The 26,494-nt window shown below is 44.3% G+C and overlaps 1 protein-coding gene and 1 pseudogene across 1 annotated transcript in view; both read left to right on the plus strand.

Annotated features, from left to right (window-relative positions):
• LOC126162232 (obscurin) overlaps window positions 1–26,494 on the plus strand; it is a 720,647-nt gene that overhangs the window by 126,877 nt on the left and 567,276 nt on the right. The window lies entirely within an intron of this gene.
• On the plus strand, window positions 14,140–14,257 carry LOC126164197 (5S ribosomal RNA; annotated as a pseudogene).

The raw sequence follows: 26,494 nt of genomic DNA on the forward strand, positions 1-26,494 counted from the left end.
GAACCCAGCCCCTTTGACCATTCAGTTACTAGTCTGGCTAGAGTGCAGAGAGCATGCAGTTCCACATCCTACGACTGACCCACACCGTCCTCTTATTCACTGTACACTCGCTCCCCAGCGGATTATTGGGACACTGTTGACACTGTTGACGAGCCTCTCCTAACCTACCTTCAGTTTTGCTGGCGCGCAATCCGTTACGTACCGGGTGATCAAAAAGTCAGTATAAATTTGAAAACTGAATAAATCATGGAATAATGTAGATAGAGAGGTACAAATTGACACACGTTTGGAATGACATGGGGTTTTATTAGAACCAAAAAAATACAAACGTTCAAAAAACGTCCGACAGATGGCGTTTGGTCTGATCAGAATAGCAATAATTAGCATAACAAAGTAAGACAATAGCTGATCAGAATAGCAATAATTAGCATAACAAAGTAAGACAAAGCAAAGATTATGTTCTTTGCAGGAAATGCTTAATATGTCCACCAACATTCCTCAACAATAGCTGTAGTCGAGGAATAATGTTGTGAACAGCACTGTAAAGCATGTTCGGAGTTATGGTGAGGCATTGACGTCGGCTATTGTCTTTCAGCATCCCTAGAGATGTCGGTCGATCACGATACACTTACGACTTCAGGTAACCCCAAAGCCAATAATCGCACAGACTGAGGTCTGGGGACCTGGGAGGCCAAGCATGACGGAAGTGGCGGCTGAGCACACGATCATCACCAAACGAGGCGGGCAAGAGATCTTTCACGCGTCTAGCAATACTTTTTTTTGTTCTAATAAAACCCCATGTCATTCCAAGCATGTGTGTCAATTTTTACCTCTCTATCTACATTATTCCGTGGTTTATTCAGTTTTCAACTTTATACTGACTTTTTGATCACCCGGTACTTATTATTTAGTTTCTCCATACTCAGAGATTGCTGTTTGTAAGACGGCTAGATGTACTTCGTTGTGAGATCAACTGCATCTTGCCTCCTCGATCTGTCTCCGAAATCTTCGACTTACTAGTCATATCTTTACTTTCCATTTTTGTTATAGTCTTTTAAGTTGTTGAAAAATTAATTGTGTTGGCATTCTCAGTGTTTCAACATCTATTATGCTAACGTCTATAAATACGCGCCGTTGTCTCGAACAGACAAAATGGCGATTCGGAGTTACTCATAAACTGTAGTAAACTTCTTTGCTGGCACTGAGCCGTGTAGGCGTCCGGATCTATGCGAAGTAAGTACATACAAACCTGTCAACCCACTTTTCATTATGATACAACAAAGCAGACTAGACAGTTAGCGTGTAACAGAACATATAGTGTTCTGCCTAGCTGAGAGACAGGTCTATTCACAAAGCAGTAAATGGCATGAATAGCCAGTAAATTATTAGGCACTTAGAATATTAGAAAAACTGTAAGAAAGATAGGTTGGGAAAGGACCATAAATATAGCTAGCTTTACAGTCACAGCATGTACTAAAAGCTTAAGACAGATTGCTTACTGAATTTTGAGAGCGCATTGGAGAAACCCATCAGAATTTCTTTTAATATTTCTGTGTAATAGCAGCATGATTATGACAGAGAAAGAAGCAAAAGATAGGAGTACTATTCCTCAACAGAGAGTAAGCAAATGGAGCTCATCTGTCAAGGTAACGTTTTAATAAATTACAGCTGTGATACATTATTTGTTTATTAACTTCCTTAGAGGGCTGTGTCTCGAAACCGAACATAAAACATGTCTTGGAGAGCTATAATTATTAAAATCTAACAAGGATTGCCTTGGTGTACCCGTATACTTCGCAATATTTACTCCGCACAAGTGAAGGAAACAGATCATAATTTTCTTCCGATGTAGAACGAGTCAAATTACAAGTAATACTGGTGCAACTGACCTGCTTAACTTAATAAGTTTTTGAACATTGTATGCAGACTGTAAGCCAGTTTCGCAGCAACTAAGAAAACGTTCAGTACGTAATCAAACCTCCTTATCATCCAGTAGTTAAGACAAGACTTCTGGAGATAATTGCTTTGTCCAGCGTAAGTTTCTTTTGCTACTCTTATAAGAAGTTGTGAGGGAGGGAGCTAATGACACCTGTTACAACCTCGCTAGAATGAGCAACGTAAAAAAGGGAACAAAATATGGATATTTTTGAATCTTACATGCGGGAGCTACAGATTTTTGACAACACTGAGACCTCGTTGGTGAAACCGGCGTCCGCCCATACGCAGGCGCCAAAGATTTTTCCGTCCGATTAATTTTAGCACAGGGCTTGCCCGGTGTTTAAATGTGGACGGAGCACGCATATTTATTCCACCTGAACTTGGTTACGTACGTTCCATGAAATCTCCCTGCCGTTACGCAAATCGTTGCTGGCAGTCCCTTCGAGTACCGGATTCTGCTGTAATATTATCGCTGCACTTCTGTGCCAAACAGCAGATTTTTAACATATACCAGAATTTAAAGTGGGTATGTGGTTCGTGTCATTAGAGAAAGTCGAATAAAATCCACCAGTAACACGTGGAAGTACGCAGTACGTTGTATCGTGAATTACATCGTTTGTTGTTCAGTACGCATCTAATACAAACTGCTCATAAAAAGTTTTGCACCACTCACGCGACTTGCATAATATATATACACTACTGGACATTAAAAGTGCTACACCACGAAGATGACGTGCTACAGACTCGAAATTTAACCGACAGGAAGAAGATGCTGTGATATACAAATGATTAGCTTTTCAGAGCATTCACACAAGGTTGGCGCCGGTGGTGGCACCTACAACGTGCTGACATGAGGAAAGTTTCCAACCGATTTTTCATACACAAACAGCAGTTGACCGGCGTTGCCTGGTGAAACGTTGTTGTGATGCCTCGTGTAGTGAGGAGAAATGTGTACCATCACGTTTCCGACTTCGATAAAGGTCGGATTGTAGCCTATCGCGATTGCGGTTTATCGTATCGCGACATTGCTGCTCGCGTTGGTCGAGATCCAATTACTGTTAGCAGAATATGGAATAAGTGGGTTCAGGAGGGTACTACGGAACGCCGTGCTGGATCCCAACGGCCCCGTATCACTAGCAGTCGAGATGAAAGGTATCTTATTCGCATGGCTGAAACGGGTCGTGCAGCCACGTCTCAAACCCTGAGTCAACAGATGGGAACGTTTGCAAGACAACAACCATCTGCACGAACAGTTCGACGACGTTTGCAGCAGCATGGGCTATCAGCTCGGAGACCATGGCTGCGGTTACCCTTGACGCCGCATCACAGACAGGAGCACCTGCGATGGTGTACTCAACAACGAACCTTGGTGCACGAATAGCACGAATGGCTGTGTAAAGCATCATGGTGGTCGCACCCGTGTTTGGCGACATCGCGGTGAACGCACAATGGAAGCGTGTATTCGTCATCGCCATACTGGCGTGTCATCCGGCGTGATGGTATGGGGTGCTATTGGTTACACGTCACGGTCACCTCATCTACATCTACATCTACATCTATACTCCGCGAGCCACCTTACGGTGTGTGGCGGAGGGTACTTATTGTACCACTATCTGATCCCCCCTTCCCTGTTCCATTCACGAATTGTGCGTGGGAAGAACGACTGCTTGTAAGTCTCCGTATTTGCTCTAATTTCTCGGATCTTTTCGTTGTGATCATTACGCGAGATATATGTGGGCGGTAGTAATATGTTGCCCATCTCGTCCCGGAATGTGCTCTCTCGTAATTTCGATAATAAACCTCTCCGTATTGCGTAACGCCTTTCTTGAAGTGTCCGCCACTGGAGCTTGTTCAGCATCTCCGTAACGCTCTCGCGCTGACTAAATGTCCCCATGACGAATCGCGCTGCTTTTCGCTGGATCATGTCTATCTCTTCTATTAATCCAACCTGGTAAGGGTCCCATACTGATGAGCAATACTCAAGAATCGGACGAACAAGCGTTTTGTAAGCTACTTCTTTCGTCGATGAGTCACATTTTCTTAGAATTCTTCCTATGAATCTCAACCTGGCGCCTGCTTTTCCCACTATTTGTTTTATGTGATCATTCCACTTCAGATCGCTCCGGATAGTAACTCCTAAGTATTTTACGGTCGTTACCGCTTCCAATGATTTACCACCTATGGCATAATCGTACTGGAATGGATTTCTGCCCCTATGTATGCGCATTATATTACATTTATCTACGTTTAGGGAAAGCTGCCAGCTGTCGCACCATGCATTAATCCCCTGCAGGTCTTCCTGGAGTACGTACGAGTCTTCTGATGTTGCTACTTTCTTGTAGACAACCGTGTCATCTGCAAATAGCCTCACGGAGCTACCGATGTTGTCAACTAAGTCATTTATGTATATTGTAAACAATAAAGGTCCTATCACGCTTCCTTGCGGTACTCCCGAAATTACCTCTACATCTGCAGATTTTGAACCGTTAAGAATGACATGTTGTGTTCTTTCTTCTAGGAAATCCTGAATCCAATCACAAACCTGGTCCGATATTCCGTAAGCTCGTATTTTTTTCACTAAACGTAAGTGCGGAACCGTATCAAATGCCTTCCTGAAGTCCAGGAATACGGCATCAATCTGCTCGCCAGTGTCTACGGCACTGTGAATTTCTTGGGCAAATAGGGCGAGCTGAGTTTCACATGATCTCTGTTTGCGGAATCCATGTTGGTTATGATGAAGGAGATTTGTATTATCTAAGAACGTCATAATACGAGAACACAAAACATGTTCCATTATTCTACAACAGATTGACGTAAGCGAAATAGGCCTATAATTATTCGCATCTGATTTATGACCCTTCTTGAAAATGGGAACGACCTGCGCTTTCTTCCAGTCGCTAGGTACTTTACGTTCTTCCAGCGATCTACGATAAATTGCTGATAGAAAGGGGGCAAGTTCTTTAGCATAATCACTGTAGAATCTTAAGGGTATCTCGTCTGGGCCGGATGCTTTTCCGCTACTAAGTGATAGCAGTTGTTTTTCAATTCCGATATCGTTTATTTCAATATTTTCCATTTTGGCGTCCGTGCGACGGAAGTCAGGGACCGTGTTACGATTTTCCGCAGTGAAACAGTTTCGGAACACTGAATTCAGTATTTCTGCCTTTCTTCGGTCGTCCTCTGTTTCGGTGCCATCGTGGTCAACGAGTGACTGAATAGGGGATGTTCGCACCGACGGCACTTTCAACAGTGGACGTCACATTTCAGATGTGTTACGACCGTTGCTCTATCCTTCATTCGATCCCTGCGAAACCCTACATTTCAGCAGGATAATGCACGACCGCATGTTGCAGGTCATGCACGGGCCTTTCTGGATACAGAAAATGTTCGCCTGCTGCCCTGGCCAGCACATTCTCCAGATCTCTCACCAATTGAAAACGTCTGGTCAATGGTGGCCGAGCAACTGGCTCGTCACAATACGCCAGTCACTACTCTTGATGATCTGTGGTATCGTGTTGAAGCTGCATGGGCAGCTGTACCTGTACACGCTATCGGAGCTCTGTTTGACTCAATGCCCAGGCGTATGAAGGCCGTTATTACGGCGAGAGGTGGTTGTTCTGGGTACTGATTTCTCAGGATCTATGCACCCAAATTGCGTGAAAATGTAATCACATGTCAGTTCTAGTATGATATATTTGTCCAATGAATACCCGTTTATCATCTGCATTTCTTCTTGATATAGCAATTTTAATGGCCAGTAGTGTATTTTATATAGAATTTCTATTTCACAACACTTTTGACCAAGGGAAATCCCTATTTACATTCAACTGTGCAGCGTACGCAAAAGTAAAGCTGGGTTCTCAGTGCAGTTCGGCAGAGCGCGCACTCTCAAGCGGGAACAGAATACTGCGGCTTGCGTAAACTGTTCACACTGTCAGCATGTCTCCAAGGAATAGATTTTAAAGATGTTGCCCAGCGCTTATTGTCAGGTTACGGAAAATGGGTTACCAGCAGTGGAAGTTGCTCCCGAATCGATGTACAGCACAAAAACGTCATTCTAACTTTCAAAGGCTGTCGTGAGACGCAAAACATTTCAGGTAAGACACGCAGTCGTCGCCTGCGATCGCCACAACCAACTGATGACCACTACCTACAAATTATAGTTCGCAGGGAACCCGAGAGGAATGCAACAGAACTGGGCGAACCTTGACGGAGGCAGTTGTTAAGGCAGTCACCGTCTGTATAGGATCAGTTTAGCTTCTCCGCATCCATTGAGATCAACAATGCAAATCTGTCAGCACGGTTGTGCCCAATGAAGGTTTGCAAGGGAACACATGGAGTGTCATAGAAATCAGTGAGTTTGGGTTCTCTTCATCAATGAATGTAGGATTTGTGGTATGTCTGACCACCTTCGTAGACGAGTGTGGCCGCGCTCAGGTAGCAGTGCACGAGTTATGCATGCAGTTCCACGCGTTCAGTTAGGAGTTGGGTCAGTTACACTTTCTGAGCAATAGATGGCTCTGATCACTATGCAACTTAACTTCTGAGCTCATCAGTCGCCTAGAACTTAGAACTAATTAAACCTAACTAACCTAAGGACATCACACACATCCATGCCCGAGGCAGGATTCGAACCTGCGACCGTAGCGGTCGCTCAGCTCCAGACTGTAGCGCCTAGAACCGCAAGGGCACTCCGGCCGGCCTGAGCAATAGAATCCGGACACCTATTAGTAGCCGTAATATGGGCTGTGCCCATCATTCGTCTTTATGAAGGCTTAAAATTTACTGGGGACACTTTCACAGAGATGTCTATTTCTATGGGAATGGCAGCGCATTCCTTCTCAACAACCGAAATCAGTGCAAGTAGTGATGTCGGATGTTGGAGTGTGGAGCGACGTCTACTTTCTAACTCATACCAAAGGTGTTCTGTTAGATTCAGGTCGAGACTGTGGGCAGGCGAAATCATTTCAGGAATGTCATTGTCCACAAACCACTGACTCATATATGCTGTTTTCTGAAAGGGTGCGTTGTCATGCTGATATAATCAAGCATCGTCTTCAAAATGCTCTTCTACTGTACGTAGTACACGATATTGTAAAATTTGTTCATATTCTTCCGCATATAGCTTTCTCTTAAGCGCAATTAGGGCACCGGACCATAACGAAGAAAAACGGCCCCATACCGTAACACCTCATCCTCCGTACTTCATTGTTGGCAGTACAGACGATGGCAGGTGACGTTCTCCAGGAATTCGTCAAACCCAAACCTTACAATCTGCTTGCTGCAGGGTGTCGGGTGATTCACCACTCTAAACTACCCGTTTCCAGTCATGCACTGTCCAGTCGTGCCGCTCTTTACTTCTCTTCTAGTGTCACTTATCACTGACTACAGAAATGTGCTATTCTTTTCAATTCCATCTGCACGCTCATTGTGCTAGCTGCCTCACTGGAAGCATTTTGGAACTCACGAGTGATGGCTTCCAATAATTTCATGAAAATTATACAATCACCCTGCGCAATCCTCGATTGTCCGTCAATACATGATCATTGGTTTAGCTGTGGTTATCCCTTCGCGTTTCCACTTCACAGTCACATCACCAACAGTCGACTTGGGCAGCTTTAGAAGGATTGAAATGTTCCTGCTCGATTTGTTACTCAGGTGACATCCAACTACTAGTCCACGTTGGAAGGCACCGAGCTCTTCTGACGGACTGCTTGTCTACTGACAGGACAATACACTGCGCCGCCTCCTTTTATTCTGGTGGGTCCAACTCTCGTGACATATAGCTGTCAATTCCGCATAACATAGTGGTGTACCTTTTTATCTGATAGTGTGTGTGTGTGTGTGTGTGTGTGTGTGTGTGTGTGTGTGTGTGTGTGTGGGAATATCGAGTGTAATTTGAGTACTGTGCAGCGTCGGGATAGGATCCTCCATCGTGCTATCCAGCCCTATAGTCAACATTTCAGCGAAAAGGTCACCTTGAAAGTCAATAATACACGGCATATCGTACCTACTTCGTGAACACCTTCCTCCGAACCTTCTACCGAACGAAATAGATTGTGGTGTCTTCTGACATGAACCAGACTGAGCATTTTTGGGACAGTTTAAACTTAAAAAGCAACATATTAGGAAACGTCCTCACATAGTGGACGATCTCAGAAGCGCCACTGTCGAAGAGTGGGACCGACTTGAGCAGCAACGTTTTGAACACTTTGTGAACAGCATGAAAAGGAGGATCGGAACATGTTACAGTGCACGGGGTAGAGCAATACGGTGTTGGAAGTTATTTAGCAGCAGATTTTGATTTCACAGTTGTGCAAAGACGTGAATCTTCGAACAGACTGCCTCCATTTTGTATATTTAATTGTTTCAGAGTAAAGGTATCTTTGATTCATAAAGCTTATTCTTTCATCCCTGCTCCCCTTGACTCTTGAGTCCTATACGGTCGCAGTTATGCATTTTTTTGTCCTTTCTCACAAAGTTTCTACACACAAATGATATCAGAAGATAGCAACCTCTGGAGAAGCTTTTCATAGTACAACACAACGCTGCTTCATTTCTCCGCAAGAACACATTTTTATACGTGCAAACAGATTATTCGGTCCTCACTAGGCTTCCTGACCTTAAGTCTCAGTCACCATATTATTTTCTCTGGCTCTCTCCATTCCCACCTCTGACAGTAAAATGTTCTGTGTGATGAGACTGAGTCCAACTTTGAGTGGACTGTTATTAGGCACATATTCAGACAACCTGCTGACAAATTCAGACAACCTGCTGTGTGAACCAGTCATTGGGTCGGAAATAGAGGCCGGCGTACGAGCTCCATATGACAATTACTAGCAAACACTTTGTTATATAATCTAAGTTTGGGGTAAGAGTAACGTGGTATTTCGCTTGTAATGATTTCAAGGTTAGGAGTAAGTAACATTAACTGATTCCTACACAATATTCACAATCGTGCATTTTCTACATCTACGTTCCACAAAACTCGTTGTGATGTATGGCGGAGGGTACTTTGTGTACTATTGTCACTTCGTCCCTTTGCTGTCCCAGTCGCGAATGATAGGCGGCAAAAACGATTGTTGGTAAAACTTTCTGTAAGCTCTAACCTCTCTAATTTTACCTTCACACTCAAATGGTTCAAATGGCTCTGAGCACTATGGGACTTAACATCTGAGGTCATCAGTCCCCTAGAACTTAGAACTACTTAAACCTAACTAACCTAAGGACAACACACACATCCATGCCCGAGGCAGGATTCGAACCTGTGACCGTAGCGGTCGTGCGGTTCCAGACGGAAGCGCCTAGAACCGCTCGGCCACAGCGGCCGGCTCTTCACAGTCTTTCCCCGAGGAAGCAATATATTGGTTGACTCCTCTAAATCTGTATGCTCTCGAAATTTTAACAGTAAACCGTACCGTGATGCACAACACCTCTCTTGTATTGTCTGCCACTGGAGCTGACTCAGCATCTCCGTGATGCTTTCGCGTTTTGTAAGCGAACCTCTAGCGAAACGAGCTGATCTTTCGACCTTCTCTGTTTCGTCTATCACTCCTATCTGGTTCGATTCCAGACTGACCAACATTCAAGTATTGTTCAAATGTCGGTTTCGTAAGCTACCTTATTTGTGAGAGGTGTACATTTTCTGACGATGCTGCTAATGAATCTCAGTGTGTCATTTGCCTTACCTGCCGTTAGTTTTACGTGATCGTTCCACTTTAAACTGCTCCGTACGCATACTCCTAGATATTTTATGGATGAGACGGCTTTCAGTGATCGTTCTGCAGTCATGTAATCAGTACAGTAATGGGCCTCCAGCCTATTTAGGCGCAATACGTTACATTTATGTGGGAAACAGATGCCAATCTCTGCAACAAGTGTCGGACTTGCAAGCCTTCCTGCATTTTGCTACTGTTTTCTAGCGTTAAGATTTCTCTGTGTACAACAGTACCATCGCCAAAAAGCCTCGTGGTACTTTCGATGTTTTTTCAGAAATGTAGCTAGAGTCGATCCAAACAAATACTGCTCATCAAGCCTTCGATGCGACGCTAGTCATCGACAAAAAGCGGCGGTTTGTTTCCCGTTACAAACAAAGTGATTTTGAAAGCGGAATTTTATGTGCCCATTCTATAGAGCCGTGCAAAATTATTCTAATGCGATATTCGTTTTGTCGGTACGTATTAACGGGGACAGAAAAACAAAGAATAATCACTGTTCCAGCAGTGACTCAGCGGCGTGGCGCTCCTGCATGCGATAGCAGTGAGAGTGGGCCAGTACGGCGCTGTTGCTGCTGGAATGCTGGTTAATCTTCGTGTTTTTCTGTCCCCGTCAATATATATCGACAAAAAGAATATCGAACTAGACTAATTTTGGGCCGCTGTATCGAATGGGCATGTAAAATTCTGCTTTAAAAATTATTTTGTTTGTGACTGGAAGCAAACCGGCAGTTTCCGTCGACACTTGGCGTCGTATGAGACGTTGATGAGCCAGTATTTGTTTGGGATGTCTGAAGGTACACATTGCAATAACGAAATCACAAATATACTCTTGAACTTGGTCCGTTTGTGTTCAACAGTTTCAGTTTTGGAAGTGACTGTTTCATATTGATTGCTCTGGTAATCTGTTTCTTGCCGCACTTGCTAAGCAGGAATATCCTTCTACCTTTCTTTACACGCTGTATTCAGTGATGCTGCTACGGCTTTATGATAACTGAAACACTGTTCTGTGTTAACTGAAACGAAGAGTTCGCTCCTGGGGGTTACCAGGAGATTTAAGATGTTATCTTGACGAGTCGGTTCTCTGCTCAATGCAGTTTTCGGATAAGGTCTTTAGAATAATTTCACACGATTCCATGTGTGTTTGTTAGCCAGTGCGAAATACTCAGACAGGATTCATTTTTTTATGTGAGTGTAATGTGTACACGACGAGACCGAAAGTGGTCTGGTGGTATCGCACGCTTATGAATGGTAAGGAAAGTACATAAATTCATAAGTTACTTAGACAAAGGGCAGATTATTATGGTTCGTCGACTTGGAACGATCATTTCGGAAACGGCGAAGCTGCTCGGCTACTCGTGTGCTGCTGTCGTGAGCATCAATGGAAAGTAGTGAAATGACAGTAGAACTACGAGTAGACAACAAGGTGTTGTACGACCACGTTTCGTCACAAAACGTGGCTGCCTGAAGCTTGCCCGCCTCGTAAATCAGGATAAGCGGCGATCTGTGGCAAATATGCCGACAGAATACAATGCTGATGCGGGTACGAGTTGAAAATAGTTCAGTGCACATTGCTGAACAAGACGGTCTGCAGCAAACCCCTGTGTGTTCCGCTGTTGACCCAACGACATCTTAAATTAAAATTGCAATGCGCACTGGTCGTTGAGACTGGAACAGTGGAAACTGTCACATGGCCGGATGAATCACGTTTCGCTTTACACCTTCTCAATGGCCATGTCAGGGTACGCTCTCATTCAGGGAAACGGTGGAGGCAGTATGATGTTAAGAGTATTTGTGAATATTCACTTGGACTTCATCGGACCTTTGGTAGTAACAGGGACTGTGGACTACATGAACATTGTTGTGGACCACCAGCATCCTTTCATGCTTCATGTCTTTCCCGATGGCAGTGTCATATTCCAGCAGGATAATTGTCCTTATCATGAAGCCAGAATCGAGCTACCTTGGTTTGGGGAACATGACAGGTGACTCACGTTTATGTTGTGGCTATCAGATTCGTCAGATATAAACTCGATGGGACGCTATCGGGCGCCAACACTACGCCCAAAAACCGCCGGCCATTAATTTACGGTAATAGTGCGAAACGTGCCTTAGAAGTCTGGTGCTACTAACCTCCGGAAATCTACCAACGACTTGTCCAATACAGACAACGCAGAATCGCTGTTGTATTGCGTTCCACAGGTGGGCCAACACGCTATTAAGCACGCCGTTACAATGTTTTGGCACATCAGTGTATTTCGTGTGGATGACAGTAGTCTGTTCTTACGTTATAATACTTCACAAGCTTGTGCGTCTCCAGTCTTCTCGTGCCTCTAACTTCAGGTCTAGTCCTTTATCTTACATATTTTTTGCTGTGTGGCTCTCCCATCCTAAGGAACTTTCACTGTAACGTAAAAGAACCCAAATCTCATGCAGAGCAAAAGATAATGCAATTTAAATGTGAACAGCCGTCTGAGGAGGATTAGCCTGTTGGTTCGAAACCTGTTTTTAACAGATAGCATTTTAACAGTGGCTGGCTGCTCTTTTTCCTTTTTTGTAGGTATTAACGTAGGTTGCATTAATGGTGGGAAAATACGTCCCAGGCAAAGAGACTGAAATGCTAGTGTCTATGCAGGTATATTTGACAGTTTCGTGTTGATGACCGCGATGATATTCTGTACTACTCCAATGACTACAAGAGAGACGCGGAGTTTAATGTGCCGTATGACGGTCAAACTACCGTCAACAGTGCCACATACCTTCACTTTATGAGACGCTGTGGTGTGAAGTTCGGGATATAATCCAAGACATAGTCACGTAGTCTAATTATTCCTCCTCTCATTGGATGCTAAAGACTAGAGGTGAAAAATTTCATTAGCAGAATGAATAATTCGTTGTCCGGTGGAGTTTGGAAGTAACTCGCGAACCACATAGTGCCACAGATGTTGTGCCGAGTTGAACTGTTTTCTTGGTATCCCAACTGGATGAATTCCTCGCCGAGTACCACTGCGCCAGCGAGGTTGGGCGACCTTAGGTATGAAGATGGGTACAGTGCATTTACACCTCTATCATACTCCGCAAGCCACGTAATGGTGTGTGGCGGAGTGTACTCCTTGTACCTTTAACTGATGGGTACTTCTTGTACCTCCGATTGAACCAGGGTTGTCACAGGTTCTGGAAATCAGGAAATTTCAAACACGTCAGGGAAATTTGAAAAAAAAAAACACTGGAAAAATCTCTTGTTTTGTTTCAGTAGATGAAATGGTTTGTTTACTGAGGTGGCATGCATCGTCGCTCGCTGGGTGCAGCTGAGTACGTGCGCCACTTCCCTACTCCCTCATTACTACTGCTTCTCCCCTTCCTGCCACTCCCCTCAGCTTGCAGTTAATGCTGCCACCACTTCTTGTCGTTAGCCTAGCAGCTGCCGACGAGAGGCAGGAAGGCATGACGAATGGTTTGTTTGGATCTGATTCTCAGAGACTGTAGACGCAGTGGCCAGAGACGGCGGTTTGTGTGCGTGAGTTGTGTCTGAGTGATTGTGTGATTATGTATCTGTGCTCTCGTTTTCTGACAAAAGCTTTGGATGAAAATTTAATTGTGAGAGTGTCATTGTCTTTTCTACACGCCCGTCTCCGACTGTAATTACTTTTACGGTGGGTTGCTACGTCTCCTCATTATCATTGATTCTCAGAGTATTTGAACAAGTCATCCGTTGCATGGATTGATCGCCGTGGTCTCATTTCATCAACATGTTGTCTGTGGATCGTTAACAGCTGGCGACACATGTTTATTTCCGCAACGGGCCAGAACCGCACGCCGTTTCTGCGTGTATCTGCAATGGATCGGGCCTGCCGATCTGAAACAATTCGGTTCCCGCTGATGTGAAGGCCCTGCCCGTCGGATCTAGTATCAACGACCTGCCGGGTCTGTTGGTGTGTGGCGCAATGCACCAGATTCTCATGGTTTATCCATGGGCCCAGGACTGCGGTGCCCTTCAGCAGGCCAGAGGCCATGGGCGATGGATTTCCGAATTGCGACTGTCATTGTACAGTGTGGCGTTTTACAGACATTTTATTTGTTTTAGTACATTTTGGCACTTCAAAAGTAGTTTATATGTTAGAAAGTATAGACGATAAGAAGAAGAAAATTGTGTCATTCGCTGACGGTTCGTACGCTATCTACTCATATTTCTCGAAAGAAAAATCGCAAAATACCTGTAAAATAATAGATATAACACAATGGGTAATAACTAACAGTAATGAACATAGAGAACCAACATTTTATAGGTGGTTATCTGTGTGTTGCTTTACACAGTTCTTCGCCGCATTATACACATCTTTCAAGAGGCCTACTTTTTCTGATTTTATTTCTGAAATAAGTGAAGGTTTATAAATCTGTTTTGTCACTCCAAGGAAACGCATATTTTGTGACCAAATGTGTTTCGTTTTATTGAAATAAAATAATACCAGTGGTCTTAATGAAAGTGGGCAATGGCTTTGCCGCAGTAGATACACCGGTTCCCGTCAGATCACCGAAGTTAAGCGCTGTCGGGCGTGGCCGGAACTTGGATGGGTGACCATCCGGGCTGCCATGCGCTGTTGCCATTTCTCGGGGTGCACTCAGCCTCGTGATGCCAATTGAGGAGCTAATCGACCGAATAGCAGCGGCTCCGGTCAAAGAAAACTATCGTAACGACCGACAGATCGGTGTGCTGACCACACGCCCCTCCTATCCGCATCCTCAGTGAGGATGACACGGCGGTCGGATGGTCCCGATTGCCCACTTGTGTCCTGAAGCCGGAATGCTTTCTTAATGAAAAACATACACCATTTGGCTTGCTTTCTCCATCTAAAAACAGTTCATTACAAAAGATGTTGATCTTACTACTTAAGATTTTTGCTCACATCTGCTTGCAAGGTTTTTATTTTTATTTGTATTTATTTATTTATTTTGGGTATTTCGTCGTTTGCACTACCTAGCTACAAAGATAGATTGTCGCTTACGTATTAACTTACCTTTGAGATCTCAAAATTTTTCAGAAGAAATGCTAAAACTTGTCTGGAAATCAGGGAATTTCACTTTGGGAAACATGTGGCCACTCTGTGAGCCCTCCAACCCTTTTCTACTCGCGTGTAGCGTGGGGGAAGAATGAATGTCGGCTAGGAATTTCAATAGTCAAACTTTCCGTGATGCACAACGTTTGCCAATAGAGTTTAAGCTCTCGTTCTCGCGCCAACTAAACGATCCCATGACGAAACACGCCACTCTTGTTGTATCTTCTCTATCTCTTCCACCAGTCCTACCTGGTAGGAATCCCACATAGATGAACAGTACTCAAGAATCGAACAAGCGCCTTATAAGCTACTTTCTTCGTGAATTTGAGTCTAGCATATGCTTTTCCCACTATCTGCTGCGTGTGGTCATTCCACTTAAGGTCGTTCTAGATAGTTACTCGGAGATATTTTACGGTAGATATTGTTACCATCGGTTTGTCATCAGTAGTGTAGCTGTACGGTAGTGGACTGCTTTTCCTATAAATGCGCAATATGTTGCATTTACTTACGTTCAGGGTCAATTGCCGGAACCTTCACCATTCATCAATTCTCTGGAACTCATTCTGCAAATCATTATTATATTCTGGCGTTGCTACTTTGTTGCAGACAACCGCATCATCTGCAAACAGCCTTAAAGAGCATCCGAGTCTTTCTACTTGATCATTTATATGTAAGGAGGTCCTGCTCGCTCCCATAAGCCACTATGGTGTAGCTGGAAAACAGTTCGAATGAGCTGAAAATTTGTGGGATGAGATGGTTCTCGAATTGCTTGCCAAACTCCCCCAAGGCAAGAATTAGACGTCAGTTATTTACTCTGCTACAGGTCACTAGAAATAAACTGCTCCTTCTAGTTTACCAGAACTTAATGGATTACTTATCCGAAAGATAAACGGCCTAGTGAAAACAAATGGCTGGCCGGAGTGGCCGAGCAGTTCTAGGCGCTACAGTCTGGAACCGCGCGACCGCTACGGTCGCAGGTTCGAATCCTGCCTCGGGCATGGATGTGTGTGATGTCCTTAGGTTAGTTAGTTTTAAGTAGTTCTAAGTTCTAGGGGGACTGATGACCTGAGAAGGTAAGTCCCATAGTGCTCAGAGCCACTTGAACCATTTTTTTAAAAACAAATGCTGACACGCCATCCTCCCAGTCACTATGTCGTGCCTTAGGAATCAACAGAAATAGATGTATGTGGTGTTTACTTGTTTAGCAACTTTAGAAATATATAAAGAGAAAAGTAGTTTTGAGTTATCCATTGTGATTTTTTTTTTCAAATTAATTTGCTGGAGAAAGCACCAATTTACTTTGAAGAAATGTGAGAACTCTTGTTAAATACAAGAAACTGGGATCGTCTGGCGGCTGTTTAGATGTTGTGCAGTCTCTACCATTCTAGAGACGGAGGGTGTCCAAAACACATAAGTAAATACGAAGCTTCAATAAAGTTACTTCCAAACAGAATGATGGAAGATTACACGGATCACAATGTCATTTATGCACAACATACCGAACTCGTCAATTGCTCATAAGTGTACTAGGCAGTACGACTGTTTCTTTAATGTTCAGGGCGCTTTCGTTTTCCTAAGTAGTGCACGAGCTATGTATGGGATCAGTGCGCTTTTCACGCTCAGTCATCGTGCTTTCAATCGAATGAGATGCATCCACCTACTTCTACCTCTGACACATTTAAGCAAAAAAAGTATCTGCGCACATTGAAGAATATTTACACGATTTCGTGACTTATGGCTTTCAGGTTGTTTTCCGCATCTCAGGCAGTTGCAAATAATAAGAACAGGTAACGCTGCTGTGATCTCTACCATCCCTATGCAAGCGCACTGTGCATGACGTTTGCCTACACACGAATACTTCGATTTCACTGATCAGTTATCGAGTATCCTGATCAGGTTTACTCATTGTCGAGGTATGTTGCCAGGTACCTGTGATTTAACCTACGGTCAAAGAAATAAGGATTGCGAGGTGTGAATCTGGAATTCAAGCTAGACAGATATGCTGGGCGTAGACCGAACCTGATTAAAAGCTAATGTCTCCACTGCTATGTGCAGATGGCACCTTCTTGCAGAAACTAGGAATTCTCTCTAACCAAATGGTACTTCTTTGCTCACAGACCCGCAGAAATCGTTGCACGAAAAACTGTTTGATTCATTATTAGAACATTTCTTTCTTCGCCCTATAAAAAATATAGGCCTATGATACTGCCCGAACACAATTCAAAACGTACCGTCACTCGCAGCGGGTGTATTTTCATGCACGAATGACTCTGTGGTCTCGTATTCCACATAAAATAAAGTTTCTTTGCTAGAAAATTCGTTTAAGTTAATATACATCTAGTCACTGCAGATGACTTTCCGTGTCTCATCATAATCCCGTACAACAAAAGATATTGGTTTAGTGTTTCGCTGGTTTCTTTTAGTTTGAGAACCGAAACATAACACAGGTAAAATTGGGATCTTAACACATAATATTTTTTACTTTGACTACGGACAGAAAATTACTGAGAGAACAGTTGGTTTTTTTCTGGACGTACACTAACAGAGTAGCGCACAAAGTCGTTAATGTCCCGGAGATATTGAGGACATTATTTTAATTTATTTATTTCATAATGAACCTGCCGATAATTCATTTATACCCTGTTCCTTAGTTGAATAAAGCGATGTAACGTATTGCTAAGTCACTGCACTCGCATTTGGGTTTACGTCGGTTCATATCCCGTCCGGCGATACAGAATTATGTTTTCCGTGATTATCCTAAATCGCTTAATGCAAATGCCTGAATAGGTCAATTGAAAAGGGCGTGGCCGATTTGTTTCCCCAGATCTATCTTCCCATATATCACTAATGTCGTCGTCCTCGACATGACGCCAAACCTTAATCTTTCTTTCCTTATTTGAGGTAGCTTAGACTTGTTAGTGCCGTGACGTTGAAAGCTGAGACTGCCTGTTAGGGTGCTCGTGGTCGATAAAATTGTCACCCTGCCGAGAAAGAGAGGATGATGAACTAGTGTTCTCGATTTCAGTCACAAATCATTTCACACTTTCTCGGGAATGAGAGTCTGTGATGCTGTACTTCGTGATGCAGTCATCGAATGGAGACATTATGTGTGACGGAATGGGGCAAAGCCATGAAAGGAAAAACTTCCCTCGACACAGCAGAACCATTTCCGGCCTGAACTACAATCTCCACAAACCACGTGTTAGACGCCTCATTGGGCATTCGGCAGTCAGGGCACTAAACGACATGCATGACTTGGGGGAAGAATCGTCATCCGTCGGAGCACAATACACGCCTCCAGTAGACTTCTCTCGTGTTTCTTGGCCCTTCGAAAACTCGTTGTTTTATGTACTACTGTGAGAAACGGTCTTTTGTAACATACCCGACTCCAGATGTCCATTACATGTCGTTCCGTCCACAATGTTCTGGCGGAAACTGGTAGAGCTGGACATGAGTTCTTTGAAAGCAGTGGTTCTATTAAAACTGGTCTTCAGTCCTGAGACTGGTTTGATGCAGCTCTCCATGCTACTCTATCCTGTGCAAGCTTCTTCATCTCCCAGTACCTACTGAAACCTATATCCTTCTGAATCTGCTTAGTGTATTCATCTATTGGTCTCCCTCTACGATTTTTACCCTCCACGCTCCCCACCACTACCAAATTGGTGATCCCTTGATGCCTCAGAACATGTCCTACCAACCGATCCCTTCTTCTAGTCAAGTTGTGCCACAAACTCCTCTTCTCCCCAATTCTATTCAATACCTCTTCATTAGTAATGTGATCTACCCATCTAATCTTCAGCATTCTTCTGTAGCACCACATTTCGAAAGCTTCTATTCTCTTCTTGTCTAAACTATTTATTGTCCACGTTTCACTTCCATACATGGCTACACTCCATACAAACACTTTCAGAAACGATTTCCTGACACTTAAATCAATACTCGATGTTAACAAATTTCTCTTCTTCAGAAACGCTTTCCTTGCCATTGCCAGTCTACATTTTATATCCTCTCTCCTTCGACCATCATCAGTTATTTTGCTCCCCAAATAGCAAAACTCCTTCACTACTTTAAGTGTCTCATTTCCTAATCTAATTCCCTCAGCATTACCCGATTTAATTCGACTACATTCCATTATCCTTGTTTTGCTTTTGTTGATGTTCATCTTATACCCTCCTTTCAAGACACTGTCCATTCCGTTCAACTGCTCTTCCACGTCCTTTGCTGTCTCTGACAGAATTACAATGTCATCGGCAAACCACAAAGTTTTTATTTCTTCTCCTTGGATTTTAATACCTACTCCAAACTTTTCTTTTGTTTGCTTTACTGCTTGCTCAATATACAGATTGAATAGCATCGGGGAGAGGCTGCAACCCTGTCTCACTCCCTTCCCAACCACTGCTTCCCTTTCATGTCCCTCGACTCTTATAACTGCCATCTGGTTTCTGTACAAATTGTAAATAGCCTTTCGCTCCCTGTGTTTTACCCCTGCCACCTTCAGAATTTGAAAGAGAGTATTCGAGTCAACATTGTCGAAAGCTTTCTCTAAGTCTACAAATGCTAGAAACGTAGGTTTGCCTTTCCTTAATCTTTCTTCTAACATAAGACGTAGGGTCAGTATTGCATCACGTGTTCCAACATTTCTACTGAATCCCAACTGATCTTCCCCGAGATCAGCTTCTACCAGTTTTTCCATTCGTCTGTAAAGAATTCGCGTTAGTATTTTGCGGCCCGCCGGTGTGGCCGTGTGGTTCTCGGCGCTTCAGTCTGGAACCGCGTGACCGCTACGGTCGCAGGCTCGAATCCTGCCTCGGGCATGGATGTGTGTGATGTCCTTAGGTTAGTTAGGCTTAATTAGTTCTAAGTTCTAGGCGACTGATGACCTCAGAAGTTAAGTCGCATAGTGCTCAGAGCCATTTGAACCATTACTATTTTGCAGCTGTGACTTATTAAACTGCTAGTTCGGGAATTTTAACATCTGTCAACACCTGCTTTCTTTGGGATTGGAATTACTATATTTTTCTTGAAGTCTGAGGGAATTTCGCCTGTCTCATACATCTTGCTCAACAGATGGTAGAGTTTTGTTAGGCCTGGCTCTCCCAAGGCTGTCAGTAGTTCTAATGGAATGTTGTCTACTCCCGGGGCCTTGTTTCGACTTAGGTCTTTCAGTCCTCTGTCAAACATTTCACGTAGCATCATATCTCCCATTTCAACTTCATCTACCTCCTCTTCCATTTCCATAATATTGTCCTCAAGAACATCGCCTCTGTATAGACCCTCTATATACTTCTTCCACCTTTCTGCTTTCCCTTCTTTACTTAGAACTGGGTTTCCATCTGAGCTCTTGATATTCATGCAAGTGGTTCTCTTTTCTACAAAGGTCTCTTTAATTTTCCTGTAGGCAGTATCTATCTTACCCATCGTGAGATAAGCCTGTACATCCTTACATTTGTCCTCTAGCCATCTCTGCTTAGCCTTTTTGCACTTCCTGTCAATCTCATTTTTGAGACGTTTGTATTCCTCTTTGCCTGCTTCACTTACTGCATTTTTATATTTTCTCCTTTCATCAATTAAATTCAGTATCTCTTCCGTTACCCAAGGATTCTACTAGCCCTCGTCTTTTTACCTACTTGATCCTCTGCTGCCTTCACTATTTCATCCCTCAAAGCTACCCATTCTTCTTCTACTGTATTTCTTTCCCCCATTCCTGTCAACTGTTCCCTTATGCTCTCCCTCAAACTCTGTACAACCTCTGGTTCTTTCAGCTTATCCAGGTCCCATCTGCTTCAGTTCCCATTTTTGTTGATACATCAACAAATTCGGCAACTGTTCACGTTGTGGGCATTGGCATGTCTAAACGCGGTAGGTCCTTTCTGCCATCTTGCCACGTGTCCAAGCAACACCAAAAGCCGAGCGATCTTACTACGCTGATTCCGTACAACCGACTGACACATACACACCACATCACTGCCGTGAGTTACGTCAGCGGTGGAGAGTCACATGACTGCCTGTTGCCAGTTCTATATCGTCTACAGCGCTCTAAAGCAACCATGTGCTCTCTTGAGGGAAAAACTACCCTACTGACCATTAAAATTGCTACACCAAGTAGAAATGCAGGTGATAAACGGGTATTGGTTCAAATGGCTCTGAGCACTATGGGACTTAACATCTGTGGTCATCAGTCCCCTAGAACTTATAACTACTTAAACTTAACTAACCTAAGGACATCACACACAGCCGTGCCCGAGGCAGGATTCGAACCTGCGACCGTAGCAGCCGCGCAGTTCCGGACTGAGCGCCTGGAACCGCTAGACCACCGCGGCCGGCATAAACGGGTATTCATTGGACAAATATAATATACTAGACCTGACATGTGATCACATTTTCACGCAAAAATGGTTCAAATGGCTCTGAGCACTATGGGACTTAACATCTATGGTCATCAGTCCCCTAGAACTTAGAACTACTTAAACCTAACTAACCTAAGGACAGCACACATTTTCACGCAATTTGGGTACATAGATCCCAAGAATTCAGTACCCAGAACAACCACCTCTGGCCGTAATAACGGCCTTGAGTCAAACAGAGCTTGGATGGCGTGTACAGGTACAGCTGCCCACGCAGCTTCAACACGATACCACAGTTCATCAAGAGTAGTGACTGGCGTATTGTGACGAGCCAGTTGCTCGGCCACCGTTGACCAGACGTTTTCAATCGGTGAGAGATTTGGAGAATGTGCTGGCCAGGGCAGCAGTCGAATATTTTCTGTACCAAGAAAGGCCCGTACAGGACCTGCAACATGTCGTCGTGCATTATCCTGCTGAAATGTAGGGTTTCGCAAGGATCGAATGAAGGATAGAGCCACGGGTCGTAACACATGTGAAATGTAATGTCCACTGTTCAAAGTGCCGTCAATGCGAACAAGAGGTGACCGAGACGTGTAACCAATGGCACCCCATACCATCACGCCGGGTGATACGCCAGTATGGCGATGACGAATACACGCTTCCAATGTGCGTCCACCGCAGTGATGCCAAACACAGATACGACCATCATGATGCTGTGAACAGAACCTGGATTCATCCGAAAAAATGACGTTTTGCCATTCATTCACCCAGGTTCGTCGTTGAGTACACCATCGCAGGCGCTCCTGTCTGTGACGCAGCGTCAAGGGTAACCGCAGCCACGGTCTCCGAGCTGATAGTCAATGCTGCTGCAAACGTCGTCGAACTGTTCGTGCAGATGGTTGTTTTGCAAACGTCCCCATCTGTTGATTCAGGGATCGAGAGGCGGCTGCACGATCCGTTACAGCTATGCGGATAAGATGCCTGTCATCTCGTTGCTAGTGATACGAGGCCGTTGGGATCCAGCACGGCGTTGCGTAGTACCCTCCTGCAACCACCGATTCCATATTCTGCTAACAGTCATTGGAACTCAACCAACGCGAGCAGCAATGTCGCGATACGATAAACCGTAATCGCGCTAGGCTACAATCCGACCTTTATCAAAGTCGGCAACGTGATAGTAGGCATTTCTCCTCCTTACTCGAGGCATCACAACAACGTTTCAGCAGGCAACGCCGCTCAACTGCTGTTTGAGTATGAGAAATCGGTTGGAAACTTTCCTCATGTTAGCACCTTGTAGGTGTCGCCACCGGCGCCAACCCTGTGTGAATGCTCTGAAAAGCTAATCATTTGTATATCACAGCATCTTCTTCCTGTCGGTTGAATTTCGTGTCTGTAGCACGTCATCTTCGTGGTGTAGCAATTTTAATGGCCAGTAGTGTAATATTTTGCGCCTTCTGAAACTACAGTCATTTACAAACTGATCATCACATTGGAGAAGCTTCGTACGTGGCGGTTGCGCAGAAGTGCTCGCGGAGCCCTCCGCGCCGCCGACCCCCTCGGGAAATTATCGCGTCGCGGGGACTGCGCGCTGAATGGCGGCGGAAGGCGGCAGACGGCAGGCGGCGGTGGCGCCCGCGTCGTCGCCGTAGGCAGTGGCTGTGGCTGCGGCCGCAAATAGACAGTGCCGCTTTTAGCGGGCCGGCGCGACCTTGAACGTTGCCAACTTGGGACACTTCTCACATTTCACACGCTAGCTGACCACCTAGCCACATACTGGTGGCAGTGAGCGCTTCAGTGACTTTCTCCCCTGCGTATTTACTCTCTCGTCGCGTCGTCTCCCACTGGTAGACGAGATATAACTACCCTGGGGACAAGCGGTAGAGAGCGGGGAGTTAACGCACTACCCTCCTCAGCCGCATAGATTAAAACGCGACTGTCTGAAATCCCGACGTACATCTTGGCTGTCAGAACGCGTGACTAGCATCAATGCCCGTGTCAACATCAGTTTATCAAGACAGAGTCTGGACTAGTTCCACTCCCGGTCGAATTTTTGGTTCCCTGTTCAAGTCGCTTGCCATTTAAATGCTCCACTATTAACTTGCATTCTGGAAAAAGGGAGAGTCGAAATACTCGTCCATCCATTGTGGGAAGGTCAGACCAATACCGGTATTGCTCCTCGGGAAAAAGACGCGGTGAGGTTATTTCTCCCTGTCTTCTGCATCAGAACTAATACTACACATTTTTTCTTTTTAAATACGTTCATTCTGTACTCGGAAGAATATTGCGGCTTGTTCGAGATCCGAACCATTGCAGAGGCCAGCTCTTTCCAGCAAAATACTGGTAGTAGAGCAGCAGGAATAGTTTCCAAATAGAAGCCTTAGGAATATCCAGTTACGGGCTTTCCCATACAACCAAAGGAAGCTCCCTGTAAACATTGGCCGGTACCAGGGGATATGATCCATTATCAATTTTATTTATTAAACAATAAGTCCACAAGGGAAAAATATGGACACTGGACAACGTAGTAGACACCTCAGGGGGTATGGCTATAACACCACTTAACACCGCCTCTATAATGGCGTTAATTCGGCGATGATAATGATTATCTCATATGAAATCTGTCCAAAATCAAACTCTTCATAAATTTGTTTTTGGACAGGATCCTTCTTGAAAAACACAGCTTCTTCTCACCCAGATGTGTTTCCCTCAAGTTACAACGTTATGTGGTTTTCTAAATTTTCCTTTTTGTTACCTTATGCTGTGGGTCTTGCGCTTAAACTTGCAATGTGTCACTTGTTAAACAGCGAAACAGTGATAGTTGAGCCGGCCGCGGTGGCCGAGCGGTTCTAAGCGCTTCAGTCTGGAACCGCGCTGCTGCTACGGTCGCAGGTTCGAATCCTGCCTCGGGCGTGGAAGTGTGTGATGTCCTTCGCTTAGTTAGGTTTAAATAGTTCTAAGTTCAAGGGGACTGATGACCTCAGATGTTAAGTCCCACAGTGCTCAGAGCCATTTGAACCAAATGCTAGTTGAAAAGTGCTGTTTTAGTAGTGAAGATAATCGGGAAACCAGAAAAACGGCAGTTGACATCGACCAAAGACGGTAATCCCCGGTCAGTCGAGGAAGTAATTCGCAGCAATCGCAAATTTTCCAACGATGACGACGTTCATACATCGTTTGTCGAATGGCTCCGTGACCAAGGAGCGGATTTATGTCGTCGAGAAATTGAACGATAGGTAGTTAGGGTGTTCGACTTTTCTTGATTTTGTTGAAATACGGTGGCACGTGTCTGTGTCACTATGAAGTGTAGTGCAGCGTCCAGTACAAGTTACTTGACCTGCCACAGTTATGTGTAATTTATGTTTTGAAGACCCCGTGTAATAAAAAATACTTGTCTTGATGTAAAGGAGGCCTCATTGTCATTAATCCAAGAGATAATAAATGAAAATCTAGCAGTAGTACTGAATAAAAACATAATGTAGAATGAACACTCTGCTACAATTTGCAAGAAGGCACCATAAGGTTTCCACACACTGCAAATATACATAAAACTAACCAGATAAAAAAACGCCTGTACTTATCATTGTTGACTGCAGTCATGTTATTCTGCAGTCCTATAAAAATCTCCTCTTTGTCTGTCCTTAAAGTATTTGTTTCTGTCTTAATACACTAATTTGAACAGCATTGTATGATACTCGTTTCCATGAAACCAAAGCCTTTCTATCCCGCTCCATCGCGCACCGTCTCTTTACACTGTCCAATGACATTAATGTGACCGCCTATGTTCTACGCCAACGTGCAATAACTACTCACACACGGCAGGTGGTAGCACTAGCAGTGAAGGGTATATAAAGCGGGTCGGGGGGGGGGGGGGGGGTAAACAGTGCGGCCAGAGGCACGTGGCGTCCATAGCATCAGTTGTGAGTGTGGCATGCGTTGCATCGACCAGACTCAGTGGTGCATTTCGCAATACTGTTCAGAACATGTACGGAGCCTTTGTTTCGGCCAAACCGACAAGTCTACAACGATAGAGCGCAGCATCAACGAAGGACACATGTTTGTTTTTGAACAGACAAATGCGCTATGCAGCAGGTTCTAGGATTCGGTCATGAAAGAAATAGTATACATGAGCGTACATGGCGATCTTGTCAACGAAAGATCATGATTATGAAATCATAAATCGAATGACTAGTTAAAATAGCCTTGCATTCATGAGAAGCGGCTTTGAAATCTTCGTCTGGTCAGATTTTCGTGATTTCACTAAGCTGTTTAACGCAAAAGACGGGTTGATTCTTTTGAAGCTAACTTTTCCGATATCCTCCGGCAACTCTGTCCAAGCTGAGGTTTTGCTCGGTCTTTAATAGCCACGTCGTCTATGGAACGTTAAGACGTACTCCTCTTTTTCTAATCACAGTGATTACTTATAATAATTGAACGGTAAATGTTATGTAGGTCAGCTTGAGAATCTCTATCACAGAAACAACTGCACTAATTCCATTGACAGATCAATAACTGATAATACTTGTAATAGTAAATGGAAAAAGAAATAATAATAATTATTATGATAATAACTGTTGAAAATAAGAAAGTCAACATATGGAAGGTTACTAAAGTAATACTGTTAAGATATTAATGAGTTGCAAGAAAGAAAAACTCTGACAGTCATTAGTATATATCGGAAGCTAGGTGATGAAGGAAGGCAATCAGATGTAATGGCGTAATGATCGCATTCAGTATCATGAAAATGCATAAATCCTTTTTCAGGAGATAAGTCATCAGTCGTCTTTTGAAGCTGAAGATGTGAGTCCACTTCAGTGTTTCGAGAACGGTCGTTGCAGAGTATTGTTCGTTTTGGAGAGAAGCATTTCCACAGTCTAGGCACATCAACGTGACCACCTGTCAAAAACCTGAATAACCACCTTCTGCAGCGCGGACCACTGCGAGACGTGCAGAAAGAGTCATTGAGGTTCTAGAAAGCACTGAAGCCATGCTGGTACTGCGCCGTGGCTAGTTGCGCTGGATTTCTCGATTGAGGATAGACCTACGTGGCGCGAACAGCACGATCGAGGGTGCTCCCACATATTCTTGACTGAGTTTAAATCGACGGTGTTGGGTGACAAGGGGAGCACGGCAAACTCGTCCTGGTGCTGTACAAATCACGCGCGTACACTGGGAGCCGTGTGGCACACTGCATTGTCCTGCTGGTAGAGGCCATAGTGGAGAGGAAAAATAAGCTTCATGTGGGTGTGAACGTGGTCCCAAAGGATAGATGCATACTAGTGTTGATCAAATGTGCCTTCCAGAAAGATGAGATCACACAGGGAACGCCGTTACGCTCCCTCCATCGGCCTGGACCCAGATATTTCAGGCTGTGAACGCCAAAACAACCATCCGTCCGATGGAGTATAGAACGTGACTCGTCTGAAAAAGATATTGTCGCCACGTA

This window comes from Schistocerca cancellata, chromosome 2 (genome assembly GCF_023864275.1).
Source record: "Schistocerca cancellata isolate TAMUIC-IGC-003103 chromosome 2, iqSchCanc2.1, whole genome shotgun sequence".
Lineage (NCBI taxonomy): Eukaryota > Metazoa > Arthropoda > Insecta > Orthoptera > Acrididae > Schistocerca > Schistocerca cancellata.